We start from the raw sequence: 5,224 nt of genomic DNA, 5'->3' as shown, positions 1-5,224 counted from the left end.
TTAACAAGTTTTTTGGAAAAATGGAATTGGATGTGAAAGGTTCTAAAAGCGATCTCTTTCATGATAATCCAAAGATCACTTGTGGTGAGCAAGACGTTGTTCACCCCAACACAACTTGATTGTGTCGTAAGTGCATCCTCACCAAGGAATGCCCTGTTACATATATACGATGAGGGAAGCACAAGAATTCACAGATTATGTTCAGTAAGGCTGTAGAATTTAACCGGATTCTTTTAAAAAGGTATGTCCATAAACCTGAACAAGATTTGTGTTTTTATAATGATCCATGTACCTTGCTTATTGTTCATTTCTACCTAACTTGATCTGTGCTTAAGGTTCTTATATGTTTAGGGTTGAAAATAGTTTTTCGGGATGTTTGGACTTCATGGTACACATTCCAGGGGTGCATACCATCATGAAAAATCAAAATCCAGGGGTTTAGGTTCGCGGACTTGAAAAAATTCGCTTGCAAACCCGTATGCATATTTGCCTGTAGATGTCGATATTCGGTCAATTTGTTTTTGCCGTAACTTCTTCGTCCGAACTCGGAATGACCTCATTCTTTTTGTATTCTCTTTGTTTTTGAATTCTCTTCAAAATGGAGATGAAAAACCTTGAATTTGGATGAGTTAAGATATGCATTACGAGTTTGTTTTGATGCCTAGGAAACTTCTTATGAGAATTTATTCTTGTTTTTGAAGGATTACTAGAGTTTGGAATAGAAATTATTGTGGTTACACATAGCTATGTCCAAAGTTTTCATCTTCATGTTTCTAGATTTATTGGTTTAAATTCTAAAAATATTTGGAGGATGATTATTATTGCAGTATTTTCTTGGTTTGTTATATTGCAATATTTTTGTGGGATATGTATTGTTTGCGTCCGTGAACTTGAAGGTCCCATATTTTGTCAAAAGTAAAGTCGTTCATGAATCAGTATTCTTATTGATAAAAGGACGAATGGACTTTTGACATATCCAAAAATTATGCCTATGCAATCATGTAATTGATGGAAAATAGGATTAAATCTTTTGTGTGACAAGGATAAAGTCTATTATGTTGTTATGCATATAATGATGCAAAGATAGAATAGATCCTTGTATGTTATCCACGGTATTGATCTTCATTGATCCATCTTGCTATGTTTTACCGTGAAGGCTCCATTGTGTGTCTTACGTTGAGCACCTTACAACTAAGTCGATTAACCTTGGCTTTGTTGGTTGTTCCGTAAAATGCTATATGTTGAGCATTAGGAACTAAATTAATCAACTAGTTTGGTTATTTAGTTTTGTACTCCATGAGGTTCTTTCTTATCACTAGTCCAGAAAGGCTTATTAATCACGCTTTTAAATGACACATTAATTCTGTGATTAGGATTTTACAAATAAATTCCGTCATATAACATGAAAAAAGTGGAACCCATTATGTAACACAAAAAAATGTGATTCTCAAACATGATAATTTACTAGGTGTGTGATTTAATGATAACCCACTAAATAACGATATATGTCTGACAAATAAATTAGGTTTATATACGCCCACCATCAACCTTCTATTGTGTACCCAAAAGCGGCTAGCCACATTTTCCTACAAGTTTGTAAATGGTTAGCCACCGGCTTAATTGGTATGGGTCTTTCTTTTTTTGGTCGGTTTGGTTTGCCATAATCCAAGTCTTTCACACCCTACTTTATCTCAGAGTCTCAGACCCAAACTTTACCTCTCGCTCTTCTTCGTCTTCTCCAACCTAACTGCGCCTCTCTTTTATTTTATTTTTCGATCCGCAAATGCGCCTCTCTTTTCTTCTTCCTCTTCTTCTATTCTCCTCTATAATGAGCAAAGATTTTGGAAGATTTCTCTCTTATTTCGTTGATTTTTTTTTCAATCGTATTATTCAGTCGTATAAAAGTTGAAGAGTGAGTTTTCTTTCTCTTCAGAGTTTATAGGACGAATAATACCAACCCTAACCATGAATCACTCAAAATACACGCACAATTTTACCTATTTCATTACATTATAAACCCTTAGTTGTTCATACTTAGCCGTATCACTAACCTAATTTTCGTTTTACCTTATCAAACCCTACTTCCAGTTTATTTGATCTCTATAGATGTAGAAGGTAATTATCTTCGAACCTTTAATTTTTCATTATCAAGTTCTTCCCTAAACATTTTATCCCTAGATGTTGTTTAAATATCACTGATACTTCAAAGGGTTTTGATGGTTGCAGATGTTTACTAGTAATTGATGGTTTCCTGACTCTTACGAGGTAAAACCCCCTCTTTTTTCATTCAATAACTCTTATAAGTACTAGATCTGCAATTAGCTTCTTGCTTAGGTTTCAATTTTTTTATTTTGTTTCGTTCATTCACTGACAATTGTGGTTCTAATTATGTGCTTATTCGAATTCTTCTGGTAAGGGATGAGGACACGAGTGGTATTCTTATTCAGTTCTGGTAATTAAAGGTTATGTTTTAATTTGGGTTTTGGGTTCTTCAGAATTCTGATTGAATATAATCTTTTTACTGATCTCAATCCAACAATATAAGTTATATTGCAAGATTCGGTAATTTTTATCTCAAATGTACTGATCTCTTCTGTTTTATATTAGGAAATTGTTGAGGATTTGGTGTTGGTGTGTAGGTGTTGAGGGAGGACGATCATGTTATAGAAGTGTTTTTTTTGGTGTCTATGGAGGATTAGGAGGTGTTGGTGTTGCAGGCGGTGGTGGACTAGCAGAGGTTGCTGGTTGAGGTAGACGCATAGGTGGCTGAAGGGATGGTGGCGGGCATGAAAAGACATTGCAGATGCTTGTCCACTAAAGCATGTTTTAAGAGAGGATATGCTGAAGGTATCTTAATTCTGTGTTGTTCAACATTGCTCTTAAAGTTCTAACGTCACTGATATGTATGGTATATGGGTAACCTTGTATGATTTATGCAGATATGAGATGGTGTTTACAAACCCAACGCGCACATGGACACTAAGAATGAGGAGGAAGTCGGAGATGATGAGGTTAGTTTCTTCTTGCTATACTTTTAAGTTTGATTTTGTAGTTTATCATGTAGAAGGGTACTGTCAATCTACGAGAATTTATAGATTTTTTAATGCTCTGATTTTTCTGCAGCTTTAGTTGCCTTCTGCTGATATGATCAGGATCCTTCCTTCAGCACAGAAGTGTTTGGGCACCGACGCTGTTACCATGGTAAGTGGTGATTTTGTTACACGAATCTTTTTACTTCTTCTTGAATGGTGTAGTGATTATGTTGTTTTCTTATGCTAATGCTTACTTATTTGGTTTGCAATTGTTTTGCATCTCTAATTGTACAGACAGTGAGTTAATTTTTCCATCTTTATTTTTTTTTGTAAATTACAATGAGTCTGATTTTTCTTCATGTATATGGCTTGATATTTGGCGCTGATCGAAAGGTTTACATACGTGGAATGGGTGCGGTGTTTCTAAAACTCAAATCCTTGGGGATGTGTTTTTGAAGGCCAATTTGCAGGAAGTGAAGGACAATATGCCGAAATAGAAGCAAAAAAATGAAGCTTTGGAAGCACAGATGCTGAAAGACAGAAATCCAACACTGGAGTTCATGATCAGATCCCTAATAGCTCTTATCAGCAGGTAACACTAGTACCTACACTACTGAAATTCAGAAATTTAAATGGTCTACTTCTTGAAAAACTATGGTGCATGTCCTGATGTTAACATTCAATATGTTTCCCTTGTATTAGTCCATATTGAGCCTTAATTAGTAGTTATTGTCCATGTATTAGAGGGAAACCCATAAGAACATTCAATCTTATACCCGTACTTAATGGAAATTATGTACGATTTCCTTTATCTTGTTTGTTGATTTCACTTGCACAAAGAGTGAGATTTCTGAATACTCCATTGCTCTGAACACGATCTGATGCTGCAAGATTTGGGGGCTTGTGCATTATATGGAGTCATCGTTAAGAAAACTCACCCAGGTTGTCAGTTAAAGTTCATTCAGTCTTTCTGTGGTATTGGTCCCTTAGCTCATTCTTATTTTTGGCATCACAAACTGGACAAGTTTCAGAAGTATAGGAGTCAAGGAATTAGTACCTGTGTTGATGATATCATCATCACAAATGTCATAGGTAATAAAACTCAGTTATGCCTTTAAGATTTGGGGGGCTTCTGCTTTATCAGTTACAGTTCATTGAGCCTTTGAACTTATGACATTCAAGTTTGACTCAAATTATGAATCTTAAACTAAATTGGTTTCTTGTTATACAGGATATATTGGAGATCCAGCAACACCTTTGACGTTTGATCTCTGCTTTTTGAGGAACTTTATGAAAAGACCGGTAGCATCTTCATATGTTGATAGTGCAGAGCTGTTGATTGATGACAATTATGACTGCATGATTGATGAAATCATTGATCCAAGGGTGGCGTTATGTGATAGAGCTGATGCAGTACTTGGGGATGTGTCAAGAGGTGACACCATTAAGTGGCCACAAGCTTATGTAATTACTGTAGGAGAGCGACCAAATTAGAATGACAAGGTGAAAGTAGATTGAATTCAATTTTAATGTTAAACTTAAACATGTAGTGTCTATCTTTTGTTTTGTATTTGAAGATTTTATTTTCTTGGCTATTATTTTTGGATAATTAATTAATAAAAGTTGATTTCAGATGCAGTTGAAATTTTAATTCTACTTTTGTAACAGTCTAATTTGATTTAACCAAAATCAATTTCAGATACATCAAATCTGAAATCTGAATGACTTTAAATCTGAATCTCAATGAATTTCAGATATATCAATATCAAAAGTCTGAATCAGCCAGCAAATGATGGAAAGACGGATATTAACCGTTATTGTTTATAACAAACAAAAACCGTGGTACTTGATACTTGCATTATGATAAACATCAACCGTTATTTTATTTTACATATAATAATTGTGATATTTAATAACAGATTTTATACGTGATTTTAAATCACAAATTTTATTCATTATATTCAATAACGCAGACATCAACCTTTATTTTATTTTACGTATAATAACCGTGATACTTAATAACAGATTTTATATGTGATTTTAAATCACAAATTTTATTCATTATATTCAATAACGTTCTCTGTTTGTCATTTATAAAGAGTCACACCAAATAAAGAACGGTTCGAATAACGGATAATAACTGTGATAATGTTCTATAACAGACTTTATTCATCATTTATAGCCCTTTCTGG

At 34.2% G+C, this 5,224-nt stretch overlaps 1 long non-coding RNA gene across 9 annotated transcripts; it reads left to right on the top strand.

Annotated features, from left to right (window-relative positions):
- The first annotated feature begins 1,727 nt into the window (after nt 1-1,727).
- LOC113349326 lies at nt 1,728-4,677 on the top strand. Of its 9 annotated transcripts, none has more exons than XR_003360103.1 (8): nt 1,736-2,115; nt 2,227-2,265; nt 2,496-2,562; nt 2,640-2,847; nt 2,940-3,011; nt 3,124-3,201; nt 3,426-3,624; nt 4,264-4,677. It is a non-coding gene; the product is annotated as an uncharacterized LOC113349326 (long non-coding RNA). The 9 variants fall into 9 exon arrangements; XR_003360099.1 differs by lacking the exon at nt 2,496-2,562 and adding an exon at nt 2,417-2,452 and having other exon boundaries at nt 2,608-2,847; XR_003360100.1 differs by lacking the exon at nt 2,496-2,562 and adding an exon at nt 2,417-2,462.
- The last annotated feature ends 547 nt before the right edge of the window (nt 4,678-5,224 follow it).

Source organism: Papaver somniferum, chromosome 2, assembly GCF_003573695.1.
Source record: "Papaver somniferum cultivar HN1 chromosome 2, ASM357369v1, whole genome shotgun sequence".
In the NCBI taxonomy this organism is placed as follows: domain Eukaryota; kingdom Viridiplantae; phylum Streptophyta; class Magnoliopsida; order Ranunculales; family Papaveraceae; genus Papaver; species Papaver somniferum.
The sequence above is the reverse complement of the archived record's forward strand: the minus strand, read 5'-3'. Positions and strand labels throughout refer to the sequence as shown.